The sequence below is a fragment of the Artibeus jamaicensis genome, unplaced genomic scaffold (assembly GCF_021234435.1).
Source record: "Artibeus jamaicensis isolate MK-2021 breed Jamaican fruit bat unplaced genomic scaffold, CSHL_Jam_final contig_585, whole genome shotgun sequence".
In the NCBI taxonomy this organism is placed as follows: domain Eukaryota; kingdom Metazoa; phylum Chordata; class Mammalia; order Chiroptera; family Phyllostomidae; genus Artibeus; species Artibeus jamaicensis.
This window is the reverse complement of record NW_026521894.1, coordinates 11,327,341-11,346,041: the sequence shown is the minus strand read 5'-3', so window position 1 is coordinate 11,346,041 and position 18,701 is coordinate 11,327,341.

The following is an 18,701-nucleotide window of genomic DNA, read 5'->3' as shown; positions in this document are numbered from 1 at the left end:
CATTGTATTAACAATGGCTGGACTTCTTCCAGACAGATAGCATTAACTAATATTTTGGACAAGTTACTTAATATTTTAAGCAAATATATTTATTTGTAGAGTACATTTCCTCATTTGTAAAATGCAAAATTCATTTTTAAAATTTATTTAATTATTATTCAAGTACAGTTTTCTGTTTTTTACTCCCATCCAAGCCCACCCCCCAGTGCTCCCACCTCCCTCCCATTTCCACCCCCCTTAGTTGTTGTCCATGTGTCCTTTATACTAGCTCCTATTGTTGAAACCAGAAGAATAGAGGTTAAAATAGGGACTGCCTTAAAGAGATTTGGCCTGGAGACAGAAACCACAAGGAAAGAACATAGGGAGTGGAGAAGGCGGAACTACAAAACCAGTGGGGCTGAACAAGTAGAGGACCACCTGTTCAAGTGTCTAGATTAAACTTTTTCCATTACTCAAAACCCAGAAAGCTTAGATCATGCTCCCGCCACCTGAGTAGCCAGTAGCTAACAGCCACATTTGCTTCTATACAATGCTTGCTTGCTCGCGTCTATAAAAAGACTTGGCTGTAAGCGCTTAGGGTGGCTCTCATTTGCAGCTCTTATGAGCACCGTGTCTCCGGACACTCTGAGGGTCCGCCCCTGTGCAGGTTAAAACTTTGGCCAATAAAATAACATCTCTGAATCCTGAAAGTTTCGGACAATTTGTCTCTCGCGTTGGTGGATGCAACACCTATAAATCCTTCCCCTTTTTCACTTGAAATCCCCCCCTTCTCTCCTCTGGTCACTGTCCCACTGTTCTCTATTTCAGCGCCTTTCTTTGTTTTTATTTTGCTTGCTTCTTTGTTTTATTGTTTGGCTTCCTGTTAAAGGTGAGATCATATGGTATTTGTCTTTCAACACCTGGCTTATTTCACTCAGCACAATGCTTTCCAGTTCCATCCATGATGTTGCAAAGGGTAGGAGCTCCTTCTTTCTTTATGCTGCATAGAATTCTATTGTGTGTATGTACCATAATTTTTTGATCCATTCATTTACTGATAGGCACCTAGGTTGCTTCCAACTCTTGGCTATTGTAAATTGTGCTGCTATGAACATTGGGGCGCATAGGTTCTTTTGGACTGGTGTTTCAGGGTTCTTAGGATATAATCCTAGCAGTGGAATTGCTGGATCAAAAGGCAGGTCCATTTTTAGTTTTTTTTTTAGAAAATTCCATATTGTTTTTCACAGTGGTTGTACCAGTCTGCAATTCCACCAACAATGGATTAGGGTCCCCTCTTCTCCACAACCTCTCCAACACTTGTTGTTTGTTGCTTTGTTTATGATGGCCATTCTGACCAGTGTAAACTGGTATCTCATTGTGGTTTTGATTTGCATCTCTCTGATAGCTAGTGATATTGAGCATCTTTTTATGTGTCCCTCTATCTTCTGTATGTCCTCCTTGGAGAAATGTCTGTTCAAGTCCTTTGCCCACTTTTTAATTGGGTTGCTTGTCTTCTTAGAGTGGAGTCCTGTAAGTTCTTTGTATATTTTGGAGATTAAACCTTTGTCTGAGGTATCATTGGCAAATATGTTTCCCCATACAGTTGGTTCTCTTTTGATTTTAGTACTGTTTACTTTAGCCTTGCAGAAGCTTTTAATTTTGATGAGATCCCATTTGTTTATTCTTTTCTTTATGTCCCTTGCTCTGGGGGACATACCAGTAAAAATGTTGCTGCATGAACTATCTGAGATTTTCTTGCCAATGTTCTCCTCTAGGACTTTAATGGTGTTATGGCATATATTTAAGTCCTTTATCCACCTTGAATTTACTTTGCTGTATGGTGTAAATTGGTGCTTGAGTTTAATTTTTTTGCACGTAGCTGTCCAGTTCTCCCAACACTATTTGTTGAAGAGGCTATTATTAGTCCATGTTATGTTGCTGCTCCCTTTGTCGAATATTAATTGGCCATAGAGATTTGGGTTTATTTCTGGGCTCTCTGCTCTGTTCCACTGGTTTATGTGCCTGTTTTTATGCCAGTACCAGGCTATATTGATTACAGTGGCCTTGTAATACAGTTTGATATCAGGTATTGTGATCCCTCCCACTTTGTTCTTCTTTCTCAAAATTGTAGCTGCTATTCGAGGTCATTTATGGTTCCATATAAATTTTTAAACTGTTTGTTCTATGACTGTGAAGTATGTCATTGGTACTTTAATAGGTATTGCATTGAATCTGTATATTGTTTTGGGTACTGTGAACATTTTGATGATGTTAATTCTTCCAATCCATGAACATGGTATATGTTTCCATTTGTTTGTGTCTTCCTTGATCTATTTCTTCAGTGCTGTGTAGTTTTCTGCATACAGCTCTTTTATGTCCTTGGTTAGGTTTATGCCCAAATATTTTATTTTTGTTTTTGCTATATCTAATGGTATTTTTCTTGATTTCTGCTTCTGCTGATTTATTGTTAGTTTATAAAAATGCTTTGATTTCTGGATATTGACTTTTTAACCTGGTGTTTTATCAAATTCATTTATTAGTTTGAGCAGTTTTTGAGTAGAGTTTACAGGATTTTCCATGTACACTATCATGTCCTCTGCAAACAGTGACAGTTTTGTTTCCTCCTTTCCAATTTGGCTGCCTTTTATTTCCTTTTCTTTTCTGATAGCTGTGGCTAAAACTTCCAGTACTACATTGAATAGAAGTTGTGAAAGTGGACAACCTTGTTTTGTTCCTGATCTTAGTAGAAAAGCTTTTAGTTCTTGCCGGATGAGTATGATGTTTAGTGGAAAAGCTTTTAGTTCTTGCCGGATGAGTATGATGTTTAGTGGAAAAGCTTTTAGTTCTTGTCGGTTGAGTATGATGTTGGCTGTAGGTCTCTCATATATGGCCTTTATTATATTGAGGAATGCTCCCTCTATTCCCACTTTGATGAGTGTTTTTATCATAAATGGGTGTTGTACCTTATCAAAAGCTTTTTCCGCATCTATTGATATGATCATGTGGTTTTTGTTTTTGCTTTTGTTTATATGATGTATCACATATACTGATTTGAGAATATTGAACCATCCTTGCATCCCTGGGATGAATCCCACTTGGTTGTGGTGAATGATCTTTTTAATGTATTGTTGGATGCAGTTTGTCAATATTTTGTTGAGGATTTTAGCATCTATGTTCATCAGCGATATTGGCCTGAAGTGGGTTTTTTTTGTTGTATCTTTATCTGGTTTGGGGATTAGGATGATGCAGGCTTCATAAAAAGAGTCTGGGAGTCTTCCATCATTTTGGATTTTTGGGAATAGTCTGTGAAGAATAGGGGTTAGCTCTTCCTTAAATGCTTTGTAGAATTCTCCTGTGAAACCATCTGGTCCAGGGCTTTTGTGTGCTGGGAGTTCTTTGATTACTGCTTCAATTTCTTTTGCTGTTATTGTTGTATTTAGATTTTCTGCTTCTTTTTCACTGACTTTTGGAAGATTGTATTTTTCTAGAAATGTGTCCATTTCACCTAAGTTTTCAAATTTCTTGTCATACAGTTCTTCATAATAATTCTTACAATCCTTTGTATTTCTGTAAAATGCTAAATTCTTATTTGGTGGTGAGTTTACTTGAGTATTAAAAATGGTAAGAGACATAATAAATCTATCTGCTCTTAGGTCTGACTTATTTTTTAAAATTGTGTATTAGTACATAATCTAAGTTAAGCTTTTCATATTTAATCTTAGTGCCATAGTTGAAATAGCATTCTTCTGACAAAGAAAAGATAAATGGCAAGATAAGTAAGTCCACGTTTATTTTATGATGGTTTAGTTTTTACACCACTCACAACAGTACAATATTTCACTATTTACAAAGTCTTTCTTCATGTTTTATCTTATTTAACATTCAAACTTTTTAGGTATACTATGGAAGCATTTTTGTCTTTACAATGAGGAAAGTGGGATTTAATATAATTAAAAATCTTTCGAAGTCACGAAACTAAGTGGCAAATTTTATATTTGCAAATACAAAAAAATATGTTTTTAAGTCGTATATCCAACAACAATATGACAAGAAGCCATGGCCACAAAAATTAATAGAAAATGGTTCTTCTCTCCTTCCTACAATTCAAAGTTTAGTGAGAAAGGCATATAAACAACTACAAAAAAATTACTTTGAGAAATCCTGCAAAAGACTTAAACACAGTAGGAAAAAGAAGCCACTTTTTCTCCTTTGATGATAGGATTTGGGGTACAGATTACAATAGAGTAAGTGTGTCATTGATAAAAGGGGGTCTGATGAGAAATGTGACAAATCTTTTATTAGAGAGCTTTCCTTGAGATATGGACTTATATATGAAAAAATCTTGATTTTAATAAATTGCTGAATTTTATGAATAAGAAGAGCAAAATGAAATTAGAATTCTGCCAACTACTTTTCAAGGCGAGCCTATTAAGTAGACACAATGAAGATAAGTTTGAGACTTTTAACAAGACACTATTAAAATATGTATGTTGTATTTTTTTTAATTTAAAAAAATCATGCTTTCTGTCTTTACCCATATTTGTCTATTATTTAAAAAAAAATTGCTCTGGCTGATGTGGCCCAGTGGATTGAGCACCAGCCTATGAACCAAAGGGTTACCAGTGTGATTCCCAATCATAACACATGCCTGGGTTGTGCTCTAGGTCCCCACTGGGGGGCATGTGAGTGCAACCACACATTGATGTTTCTCTCCCGCTCTTTCTTCCTTTCTTCCCCTGTCTAAAAAATAAATAAAATCTGTAAAAAAAATTTTTACAGATTAAATATTTAGCAAGCTTAGGGAATTTCTTTCTTTCTATTTTTATTATTAAATTTATTGGGGTGAATTGATTAATAAAATTATAAAGGTTTCAAGTGCACAGTTCTATAATATATCAACTGCATATTGTATTGTGTGTTGACCACTCAAAGTCATGTCTTCTTCCATTACCCCATATTTGACCTTCTTTACCCTTTTGTACTGCCTTCCATTACCCCTTCCCTCTGGCAGCCATCATACTGTTGTCTATAAGTTTTGTTTGTTGATTTGTTTTATTTGTTCATTTGTTTCCAATTTTTCATCTCACATATGAGTGAAATCATGTAATTCTTAACATTTTTCTGTCTGATATTTCACTTAGCATGATATTCTCAAACTCCATCCATATTGTCAAAAACAGCGGTATTTTATAATGTTTTATGGATTGAGAATTCCATTGTATACATATACCAAAACTTCTGTAACCAGTCGTCCGTCGAAGGACACCAGTTGTTTTCATGTCTTGAAAAATGTTACAATAGACAGAAGGGCCCATGTATCTTCATAAGTAAGAGTGTGGGCTATATACCCAGAAGAGGGATTGATGTATCATATAGTGACTTTATTCTTTATTTTTGAGGAACATTTATACCTTTTTTTCCATTGTGTCTATACCAGTTTGCATTTCTGCCAGCAGCATATGAGTGTTCCTCTTTTATCACATCCATTCCAACACATGTTATTGTTGGAGAATGTTATTGGTGAGAATAACCATTCCAGCAAGTGTGAAGTACTATCACATTGTGGTTTTGATTTGCATTTCCTTAAAGCTAGTGAAGTTGAGCATTTTTTCATATATCTGTTGGCCACTAGCATGTCTTCTTGAGAGAAGTTTCTTTTCAGATCTCATGTTTTATTTCATTTCATTTATTTTATTATTTTAATCAACTAATTAGTTATTTTTAGATAAAAGGGATGGGAGGCAGAAAGAGAAGAAACATTGACATGGGAAAGAAACATTAATTGGCTGCCTCGCATGCACACTCCTGCCAGGGACCAAACCTATAAGCCAGGCATTTACTCTGACCCAGAATCAAGCTGACAACCTTTCACTTTATAGGATGATGCCCTACCAACAAAGCCACACTGATGAGAGCACTTTTTATGCTTCTTTTTAAATGGGTTTGTATAACTTTTTGCTGCTGAGGTATATGAATTATTTATATATTTTGGTATTAATACCTTATTGGAGGTGTTATTTGCAAATATCTTCTCCAATTCAGTTGTGTGACATTTTGTTTGTTGGTAGTTTCTTTCTTTGTAGAGACATAGGTTGAAAAGAACCAACACTGTTTAAATAGCCCAGTTACCCAAAACAATACAAAGATTTAATTCAATCTCAATCAAAATCCTAATGGCATTGAAAAACAATAGAACAAAAAAATCTGAGTTTTATGGAATTACAACTACCAGTAAGAGCCAAAACAATTCTAGCAAAAATAAAACAAAAACACTGAAGTTGAAGGTATCATATGTCCTGACTTCAAATTATATACAGTACAAAGTGACAATAACCAAAACAGGCTGGTATTGGCAGAAAAACAGACACATAGACCAATGGAACAGTATTGAGAGCCAAGAAATAACCCACATATATACGGGCAAATAATTTTTGACAAATGAGCCAAAGGCACACAATAGAGGGAAAAAGTGTCTTCAAATGCTGTGGCAAAATTTTGAAAACTTCATGCAAAAGAATGAAACTAGACTGCTATTTATCATTACACATAAATATTTCCTGAAAATGAATCACAGACCTAAGTATAAGACCTGAAACAATAAAATAGAAGAGAGAAAACATAGGTCCTAAACTTATGAACCTTGGTTTTAAAGAAGATTTTTATAAATTTGACATTAAAGGCAAGAAATCAAAGCAAAACTAATGAATCAGACTATATAAAACTAAAAAGCTTCAAACAACTTCTAATATCTGTTTAAATGGCAGAGAGAGCAGTATATATCAAAATATGACCTAGTTTGAAGACTGGAAATATCAATATGTAAGCAGAACACCAAAGTGAGCTGTTTCTGTTCAGAAAGTGAAGATAAAATGACTGGTAACTGAACCATGAAAACAGAGAATTCACTTATGGAAAATCATGGAAATGGAAGAAATCTTTGAAAAAATATAATGGTCTTCTTGTATATGAGACAATCCATACCTTATTTTAGAATTAATTTCAAAGACATCTTATTGACTTACTTAGATATAAGTTTTTAGTTTTTTTGTTATTCAAAAAACAATATGAAGATAATTCTTTCAAAGAACCATAGAAATCACTTAGGGAGATCAGCCTAATTTAGTTGACAATGTTAGAAATGTATTATCACATAATTGATGTAATGCATTAATATTCTCTCTTTGAAGATTAGCAATTTTATTATGTTAAAGAATAGAGAAATAATCTTTTTTTAAACTTGCCATTGAAGAATTAAGTATTTACTAAGCATTGTATTAGAATTTATATAATTTTCAAAGAACTAAAAATTGTTAACTTTTAGGATTCTATAATTCAGCTCTGAAGAAAATACCTGTTATAAACTTAGCTATATGGAAATTAACACATAAATATAAAACATTAAATATTATTGTATATGACATGTTACTTCTAAGTAAGATAATCATAATTAAAGCATTATGACAACTTAAGTGGGGAAAATGCTTTTTTCTTTTGCAACCATACTATTTTTAATTTAAACAGAGAAATTCATAGGTACATTGTTAGTTCAATATCAAACATAACATTCTGTGCATTAAGATATCATTCAGGAAAAGAATTTATATAAAAGAAACTAATTATATAAGTTTCTCTTATATAATATATAAGAAAACTGATTTTATGAATGGGGTTTGTGCCTTTACATGTAATTAACTTAAAGCTTGATTGCAGAAAATAAGTGTCATTATAGGCTGAAAAAACATGCCATGAAAATCATGTGTAGTTGATACAAATAGAGGAATTTCTTTTATTTTGAGAATAATTTCTATTATATGAATCTTACAAAAATATTATAGATTGCAGCTTAAATTATAGAATATGAAATTCATAATTTTATATTTTATAATTATATATATTATAATTTTAATACTTCTTTGATTTAGGAATGAAAATACTTCAATAACTATTCAGTTAATTCCACATACCTATTGCAGACATGAGTTTTGATCTGGAAACCTAGGTGAACATTTATTTCTACATTATTTTTTATTTATTGCAAATTAACTTATTTTCTATTCTGAGCACAACCCCCCAAATTGAATGAAAATCCAACTTTAGTTACCTTTTGGATCGTTCCCCTCTGTCCCAGCCTTGGAGTTATGCTTAAATACTAGGGTCTTACTTGGAGCCAAGCTGTTGTGGCAATGACTTGGACAATGGTCTCTATTGACACAGATTGTTAGAAATCCCATTGTCTGACCTGCTTACCTATTTAGTCACTTCAGAGCTGCTACTCTTCTGCAGCTTTTCATATGGAGACTCAGGGGTGGATGTCAGGTGAGGCTGGGAGTCCCAGGCCTGAGACCAGGGGACCTGGCACACCACGCCTCACTGTCATTTTCTCTGTAACCCTTCTGCATCCTGCAGGCTCTGGCAGGAACATCTCCACCACTTTGCTTCTTACTGATCTCCAGACATATCTCTGTATTCCCACTTCAGGGAATATGACTTTAATGCTACAAATCTCTCTCTTCCTGTATCTGTACATTTTCTCCAGGTTTTTGAAAACAGCCAAGAAATCCTTTCACAAACTTCATAAACATGCAAAAATTAAGGTGCCTGCCTACTTGCCAGCTTGAAAGGAATGGGCAAAAAGGTGAGGAAAAAATAGCTCAACATTATTTTGCCATATTTTCAAACAAAAACCTTATTTTGGGAGTGTTTCTATACCCCAGAGTAATTCAACAATTTTAATGCATCTGCTACTGGACACCAGCCCCTCTCAACCACAAAAAATCAGGTTGGTCAACTCATTTGACTTTTTCAGACTTGAATGTAGTTCAGTCAGCCAAATCTGATACAAATGTAAATATGGACTTTATATTACATTGAGTTTAAGTGTCTTATTTTCTCCATGTCTGAGCATGCATATACATAGTTCTTATGTATGCTAAATTGCTTGTGTTCTCAATCAAAATATATTAAAGTTTTTATCACTTTCAACTGTCAATCTAGAGGAAAAAAGTTATGTCTGTGTTTTTCATACCACTTTTACACTGCATCTATGTTCTTTTTATGCCTTATCACATTCTCTTTTGCTCCATTGGTGAGATGATTACATGTCTTTTTGACATTATTTAAGTTAAGCTCTAGAGATGACTTTTAATAGTATTTCAAATATTTTCCAACTATGTGAAAGTGCAAAGCTTTCTTTTATTTATTTATTTATTTTTATTGTTGTTCAAGTACAATTGTCTCCATTTTCAACCCACCACAACCCGCTCGCCCCACCCATCCCTGCGTTCCAACCTTGAACCCACCCCCTTTGGCTTTGTTCATGTGTCCTACATACATGTTCCTTGATGACCCTCCCCTATTATCCCAACCCCCTCTCTCTGGTTACTGTCAGATTGTTCTTTATTTCAGTGTCTTTGTTTGTTTTGTTGATTAGGTTCCACTTATAGGTGAGATCATATGGTATCTCTATTTTATTTTATTTTATTTTACTTATATTTATTGTTGTGCAGATACAGTTGTCTCCACTTCCCCCCACCTCCCTCCCCCATCCCACCCACTCACCATCCCAAGCACTCACAATGTTGCAACAAGAATATATCATGAATCATTTTTTAAAGTAATAATATGGTATTCTATGGTATATATATGTTCTTTTATTTTTTATTTATTTTTTATTGTTGTTCAAGTATAATTGTCTCCATTTTCAACCCACCACAACCCGCTCACCCCACCCATCCCTGAGTCCCACCCTTGAACCCACCCCCTTTGGCTTTGTTCATGTGTTCTACATACATGTTCCTTGATGACCCCCCCTATTATCCCGACCCTCTCTCCTCTATGGTTACTGTCAGATATAAAAGTATAGATAGATAGATAGATAGATAGATAGATAGATAGATATAGATATAGATAGATATATATACTTTTAGGCTAACTTAGATTGAGTTACCTGGAAAACACACTCTGATATGAAAATTGAAATATGGAAATTTAATTGGGGAATATTCTTCAGAAACAAGACACATGAGGAACAAAGAAAACTGTTTTGGGCTAAGAGAGGAGGTGAGATGCAGTGTAATTTCAGCTGAGGCCTCAGCCAGTCTCATGTGAGCACATCCAATACGGATGAAACTTTAGGGACATATACATTTAGGGGCTATACATTTGTACCTTTGATCAAGCAACAGCTGAATATCTAGGGCAGGAAGGGGTGCGCTCTTGTTTTTTTAGCTATTCCCTTCACCTGGGTTGATTCATGGGACTGGGTTTAGTAAGGAGCCCTTAGCAGCCAGCGCTCCTTGCAACTGTGGGAGTGGGGGCCTCAGTCATGGAGGGCAATCTCTGTAACTGAAAATGTCATCTCATTGAGTCATTTAGATACACTTGCTTTGTAAAACAAGTTTCCCTTATCTAGGAACAGCTCCTTTGGGATTGTAAATGATTTCTTTTTATGGAGAAACTTTATAAAGTAGGAAGAAGTGTAGCCTTAGTCTTATAAGCACTACAAAGGGTGATATTTTAACCATCCTTTTCTTCTTTACTTTCTATTATCCCTTCACCTTATGTAGCATCTCTACTAGTTTTGGAGAATTATCTGATGGCATGGCACAGACCCACATCACTAAGAGATTCAACATCCTGTTCACTGACATCCTTCTAAGGTTCTGGCTGCTGTACTTTTTTACTGCACTTTACCTTTTATCTAAATTAAAGAGAAGAGTGCCAAGAGGTGCCCAAAAGGACCCCTTAGATGCCAAGTGTATTTTCTCTGTCCTCTTCTACCCATGTGTAACATCAGTCTTATCTTATGAAGATCAAGGTCATTTACCCATTCCTAGCAGGTAACTCTGTTTCTTGTCTCTAGTCTTTTGGCACAAACAGCACAAAACAACCAGCAGTGTAGTAGTCATAGCTAAAACTTAGTGAGATTCTGGGTGTCTTTCTGGAGACTTCTAGAACCAATTATATTTAAACTGTAGAAATAGGAAGGAGAACCTCTTCTATGGAATCATTAAGAATACTAGGAAAAGGAGGCACTCATGCTTCTCCCAGTAAGTCCAGGTTTCATGTGTTGTACCTTCTGGGGACATAGCACCATAAACTGGTTTTTGATTTAGGGTATAGTCTGCAGCCATGATGGTGTTCCATTTTTACAGTTTTAGAGTGTGATATGCTAACTGGCACTTCTGCTGCACCTCAGAAGGCCTTTTTATTATTCTTTCAGATTGGCAACTTCTGCTATGTTTTAGAACTGGTAGATTCTATGACCATAAATGCCCATTTCTACATTTCACTTGCTATAAAGTGAGTCTTTGATTTATGCAATATTATGTGGGAATCATAGGCTGGTGAGGGTACATAGTCCCTGGGATAGTGCTCTTTTGAGGCCCTGTGGATAGGGAATATATGTAATCTTAACCAAGAAAATCTGTTTATTCCAGTGTGATGACTCACTGTTCCATTCAGAGTAGAAGGGATTTAGTGTACTCAACATTCCAGCCAGCGCCTTGGCACGCTCCTTCGAGGACAGTGTGTCAAGGGCTCAGCATTGATTTTCTTATGCTAGATTGGACATTTGACAGTGGCAATGGTCTTAGAGATATCAATACTTGTGAATACTTAATATTATTTTATGATTTATTTTTTAATAGTATGCTCTGAAAATCAGAGAATCACTGTGAATGAGCTGACACATTGTAAAATTGTTTTGGTAAAAGCAGGCAGGAAGAGTATTAAATTTCTAAGGAACAGAAAACTCAAAACTAAAAAAATAGATTAGTTAATAAACCTTCAGTGCTGATGTGTGGAGTGAAATGACTTGTGATTTTGAAAATAAACTTGTCTTCTGTCCCTTTTAAAAGAAAAATATTTCTCAATACCTATACTTCACTAATATTTATGGTATATATTTTCTTGGGGAATGCCAAGAAGGGCTTTTTTTTCCACCTGAAGGCTAGCTTCCAGCAAAAATAGTGTTGCTGCAACAAAGAGTAGAGTTCACTATATTTACATATAAAATAGTGATTGTCACTAACTATAAGTACACTTTTGATCAGCATTTATTAGTTGGACTTTATGTTCTGGGGTGGGGGGAGGTTCTACAACATCTATCTGGAAGAAGTACAGCCATTGTTACGCAAGAACAGTTTGCATGACATCGATGTAACCTGGCATCCAAGGAGAGCAGACTGAATTGTGCATGCGTGAATAATAATGACTTCACTGTACTAGTCAGTGGGGATGGTAGATGCCATTGAGTGAGCATGTGTACTGTGTGGCCATCACATTCAAAATGACTGAGTTAGTAGAGCAATACATCTGTATCAAATTTCACATTAAGCTTGAACATTTCTCCATGGAAACTTCAGATGATTCAGAATGTTTTTGGGGACAATGCAGTGAGTGCAGCTCAAATACAAATGTGTGTTGCACAAATGCTTCAAAGATGGTTTAATATCTGTTGAAAGTGGTTCTCATTCTGGAAGGCCTGCAACAAGCAGAACACCTGACAATGTTGAACATGTATGAGCTGCAATCAACAAAGATTGGTGGCTGACAGTGAGAGAATTAGAAGCTCATATGTAAATTCCAAAAACTATTGTGTCTGAGATTTGGACCCAGAATCTTGGCATGAAATATGTAGAGGCAAAATTTGTTCTGAAGCTTCTGTTACTAGAGCAGACAAAACTGGAGTTGATAGAATTGTGTGAGGTTCCAAGGTGCCTACCTTGAAGGGGACAAAGGCATCATTGTCCTATGTACATTGATTTTTGTATCTTCTATCTTCTTCAGTAAATATTTCTGCTTTTCATATCACATGGTTGGATACTTTCTGGGAAGATCTTTTATGTCTTTTCTGTTTTCTTTGAGGCACATAGCAGAATACCTCATATATGTAAGATTTCCACTTACATTGAAATGAGTAAATCACTATATTTCTATATTTTAAACTATTTGCATATATGTTCACATATACATATTTTATTTTATTCTACATGAGTTAGAGAAAATATTCATTTAGTTGTTACTAATGTATCCATCTGTTCAACAAATGTTTATTGAACCTACATTCTGTTTTAATCATTATGCGAGTAGTCAGGGGTAGGCAGTGTCTTTCTTGTTGACCAAAACATTCATTCAGTTTTTTGCTGTAGAATGGCTTTAGTAGAGCTTAGTTATCTTTAACTTTATTTGAAACAATTTTGTTAGATTGCATTGTGATAGCTGTCATACCAGTGTGAGTTAAAAAAAGCATCAACATTGGTGACTTTTTGCATAGCCATCTTAATTTTGAAGATGAAAGAAAATAAGCAATATTTCTGGCATATTATGCTTTATTATTGCAAAAAATTAAAAACACAACTGAAACGCAAAAGAAAATCATTTGAATCATTTGTGCTGTGTATGGGGAAGATGCTCTGACTGATCGAACATGTCAAAAATGGTTGGTGAAGTTTCGCGTTGGAGATTTCTTGCTGGGTGACACTTCATGGTCTGGTGGACCAGGTGAAGTTGATAGTAATCAAACTGGGACATTTTTTAGAACGATTCACATTAAACCACATGGAGGATAGCCAACATGCTCAAAATACCCAAACCAAGCAGTGAAGACCATTAGCACTAACTCGGTTTTGTGAATCACTTTGATGTTTCTAAGAATATTTCCATAAGTGACTCTCTACTTATATGTAACAAAAAACATTCCATTTTTAAAACAAATTGTGATGGGTGATGAAAAGTAAATACTTTACAATAACGTGCAATGGAAGAATTTGTGGGGCAAGCAAAAAGCTACCACCAACCACACCAAAGGCCTGTCTTCATCCAAAGAAAGTGATGTGTATATTGTGGAATTGGAAGGAAGTGCTCTATTATGAGCCCCTTCCAGAAAAGCAAATGATTATTTTCAGCAAGAACTGCTCCCAATTAGACCAATGGAAAGAAGCACTCAGTGTAAAGTGTCCAAAATTAGTCAACAGAAAATTCATAATCTTCCATCAGAATAATGTTAAGACTGCATGTTTCTTTGAGGAGCAGGCAAAAACTGTTACAGCTCGGCTGGAAAATTCTAATTCATCTGCTATATTCACCAGACATTGCACCTTCAGATTTCCATTCATTTTGGTCCTAACAAATTCTCTTAATGTAAAGAAAAACTGAACTCCCTGAAAGACTGAAAAAGGCACCTGGAACAATACTTTGCTCAAAAAGATAAAAAAATTTGGCAAGATGATATCATGAAGTTTCCTGAAAGACAGCAGAATGTAGTGGAACAAAACAGTGAATATGTTGTTCAATAAAGTTATTTCTGAAAATAAAAATGTGTCTTTTATTTTTACTTAAAAACTGAACTAACTTTTAACCAATCCAATACTTGTCATCTAACAGAGATATGCCATTAAGCAGAAATTAAAATACAGAATAAGCAATGCTCTGACAGTGTTCACAGCCAAAGGTCCTATAGGTAAAATAGCAGAATCATAAAAGGCTTTTACTAGAAACTAGTAGATTGATATGGAGACTGAAATGATGGTAAGAAGTCATATAAACAAATGGGAGCAGAGAAGCACATCAAATGACCATCACACACAGAGCTGTGGTGCTTGTCTGTGGAAAAGCAAGAATAAGGAAGGGATGGAAGGGATTGGTTGTGACTGGGTCTAAGGCAGAGAGTATAAGGCAGAGAGTTGCTGGAGACTGGGTAAGCCAGGGCTTGACTGTGATTGATCTTACAATCATGTCTGATAGATTTTGTCATAAGGACTCTGGAAAAATAGTGGAAAATTCAAAGCTGGAATAATATTATAGAGTTAAGGAGTCTAGTAAAAAGATGTGAAAAAAATTTTATGGGATATAATATTGGCCTTAATGAAAATTCTGGTAACAAGAGTGGAAATAATGGGCAACTCTGAGAGACACAGGATTTGAAGATAGATTTGATGTGGATGGAGAAAAAGAGGAAAAAGACAAGGAGGATTCCTTGTTTCTGGACTTCATGCTCATACCATTAACTTTAACAGAGGAACAAAAATGTATAGCAAGTTAGTTATTTAGGGATATGATGACATCAAAATTTGAACTTGTTGTTTTTGCAAACATTCATTGGAGAGATTGAAAAAGTTGAATTTTGAGTTTAGAGCTGAGGGAATATGGATTTTGGAGCTATATCTACCTACATGGCCACTGAATCCTTAGATATAAATGAGATGTTTTTGTAAAATGTAAAACAAGACAATTAATCCTAGAAAGAAGAATTGGCAATATCGAATATAAATTAAGTTGCAGAAGAAGAGTCTGTCTTTGGGGAAATCATTAGCAAAGTGCCACAGATTCCAAAAAGTACAGGAGATTAAAAGACAGCCAAGAAATTTGTTGGAGAGGTCAATTAATTAAACATTTTGAACGTGGGCTTAGGTGTAATTGGTGACTCTGACAAGAGCATTTTTTGTGAAGTAGTTGTGAAAGGAGTCAGATTACTGTAGCTTTTGGGTAGGAGAAATTAGAAAATGGAGAATATAAGTTTCAACAACCTACTGAATGGTGCCATAGTGAAGGAATTTGCCATTTTTCAGTTGGAATAAATGTGATCATCATCAGAAAATGTCATCAGAAGAGAAACTGTGGTCACACAAGACATTCACAAGAGTCATGCAAGGGATATGTGGCTCTAAGGAGAAGATAAGGAAAAGTGGAAGGACAGTATTCTTTGTTCAAAAACTCCTATTACTTTTCACTACCTCCAAAACAGTTCTCATCTATCAATCCTCTAATTATTTGTGCCCCTTATTTATTACTCTGGGAGTATGGCTTTGTTACAAATCCAAGTTTGTTTGTCTAGCACATCAAAAAGCAAAAATGCAAAATGTCAGAGTTTAGAGTAAGGAAATATTTATTGACTAACAAGGCACTAACAGAGAAGACGAGAGACTTAATGGTGCCTCAAATCCACCTTGCTTTCACTGGACTGGGTTAGGAACTTTTAAGAGGTTAGGGGCAATAGGTGTGCAGAAGTGTTAGTGGGTAAGTTTTAACTGGAGGACATTAGAACTTGGCCATTTATAGTAAAAGGGCATTAAGAATAGTAACTTATGGTCAAGGTTGTCTTCTTCTGGGTCACAGATTTCTCCTTGTATCTGCATGTGGAGAAAGAAGTGAGAGATCTCTGGAACCTCTTTTATAGGCACTAATTCCATTCATGAGGATTCCACCCCATAACATAATTTCCTCCCAAATGCCTCACCTTCTAATACCATCTTATTGGTTATTAGGATTTCAACATAAGAATTATGGGGGGGCCCTGGCTGGTGTAGCTCAGTGGATTGAGTGTGGGCTGAGAACCAAAAGGTCGCCAGTTCAATTCCCAGTCAGTGCAAATGCATGTGTTGCAGGCCAGGTGCCCCAGTAGGGGACCATGTGAGAGGCAATCGCACATTAATGTTTATTTCCCTTTCTCCCTCTCTTCTTCTCTCTCTCTAAAAATAAATTAATTAATTTAAAAAAAAGAATTATGGGGGGAACTCAAACATTTAGCTAATAGCTAGGTATTTTAGATAATATTAAATAAGCTCTATATAAGTAGCAAGACTTTTCATGGTTACATACTCAGCAACTACTGTTGAATCAGGCAGAAAATAATCATACAAAATCTATGAAATGGATGATGTTTGGTTGTGAATGAAAGAATGTATTATGAATTCTAACAAATAATAGATGTTCCCAAAGAATAATCTAGAAGAGATGGAGTAGGTTTGATAAAATAGGGAAAAAATCCTCAACTAAAACAAAAACTAAGTTTTGTATTGCAAAAGAGAAAGTTTGTATTACAAAGCCATTTGCAAAATATATTACATATTATTTGTCTCTTTAGTTCCACAGAATGATGTTTTCTAGATAGATTCATTCATCTAGTTAAAAAAAAAAGAATGCCTGCTCTGCACCAGGCACTGTTTTAAGCTCTGTAAATACCAAGCAAAACAAAGCTGTTGCCCTCAAGGAGATTAATATTTTCCTGGCCAAGATGGACATATAAATAGTAAGCAAAATATTAGGTATTGTGTCATAAGATATTTGGTACTGTGGAAAAATAATGAAGCAGAGTCAGGGTATAGGGTATATCAGAGGCAGGAGACAGTATGCTATTTTACTCAGAGTGGTGAGGAAAAAGCTCACTGTTAAGATGCTGTTTTAATAGAGACCCAAGGAAGAACAGTGGTGTAACAGGGAATTTCAGCCAAATTGCTGGGGACCCGGGAGGAGCACAATCTTCCTCCACCCCCACATAGGGAGAATATAGGGGGTGGGGAGAAATGCCAAGGAGGCAGATTAAAACAGCAGATGAGTGCTTTCTTTCTATGAAAGGAGGGATGGCAGGAGAAGGGTGCCTTGATGTACTGTGAACAAACCAGAGTGCATTACCCTGGAAACTGAGCATTGTGTGACAGAGCTGAAGGGAACTTGTCTCAGGTTGTACCCTGAAAAGATCAAAATACATGTGTAGGGTGGAGGTGAGCAAGCTGCATTTGGGGCCAGATGCCCGCGTTGGGCTGAGGCACTGTGCCTTTTGTGTGTCTAGGGACTATGCCCCCTTGCAGAACATGGCACCTGAAAGAGGAAGAAAAATAAACATGGCTGACATTAGAACACATTGGTTGAAAAGCTGGACACCACCACAGTGCATGAAATTGGGGGAGGGAACTTTAAAACACAACATAGGCAGAAGTGTCTCTCTCTTTCATTGCTCCACACAGGTGGGAGAACTTGAGGCTTAGGCCTTGTATGGTTTGAAAACAGCTAGCAGAGTTTGAGTCCTGTGCTGGGACATGTGTCAACAGGCACCAGCTCTTGGGCTTGTCTTGAGAGCAGCACATGCAGGTGTGGGTTGGGAACATGCCTGTGCTCCAGGAGCACAGACAGTCTCAAGCACTGGGATCCCATAGATGGAGCTTCCCCTCCATGACCATCTGCAGTTATCTGGCAGTGCACCCTAGATCCCAGGAGAGAGAGTGCTGTGTGAGTCCATGGCAATGTTGAGACCCCCAAGTGCACATCAGAGAGAGAGAGAGAGAGAGAGAATCTGAGGACAGAGATCCATTTGCATAGTCATCTTGGATCTGCAAAAGGACAAATATGAAATAATGGGGAAATTCTAGGCGCAGGTTTTGACTTTAGTTGTTCTGGGAATAAGGGAATCTCTGTACTTTGCAGGAGAGGTTGGTTCAGTGCAGGAATGCTCCAGCTCCCTCGGACTGGAAACCCTGGTAATAAAAACCTCTTCCTTTCCCCACAAATCTTCGTGTTATGTTGTATACATGGTGGCAAGCGGCTGGACCCCAGGCTGCACAGTTACAGCAGCAGGTCATGTTGATAAGGGGATGTGAGAGGGGATTGTTTCAGAGTAGTTAGGAAATTCTAAATTCAGAATGTGCTTGTCAAGTAAGAGGAATAACCCTGGCAGCACTTGAAGCCAAAGAGGTAGATAGGAACTAGTTCCCACGAGTTTAAGGAAGATCTATGCATAACTTGTAGGTAAGAGGGGGTACTTTTTTACAGTGACCAATAAGCATAGGAAAGTATGCTTAACCAATTCATAAGGCAAGGCAGTAAAAATGAAATTTGTTTATTCTACTTTGGGCCTGACAAGTTAATAAAATTGATGATGAATCATGTTGGTGAAAATGTGAGAAAATGGGCCGTATCACATTCGGCTCATAGAAAGTGCACATTTG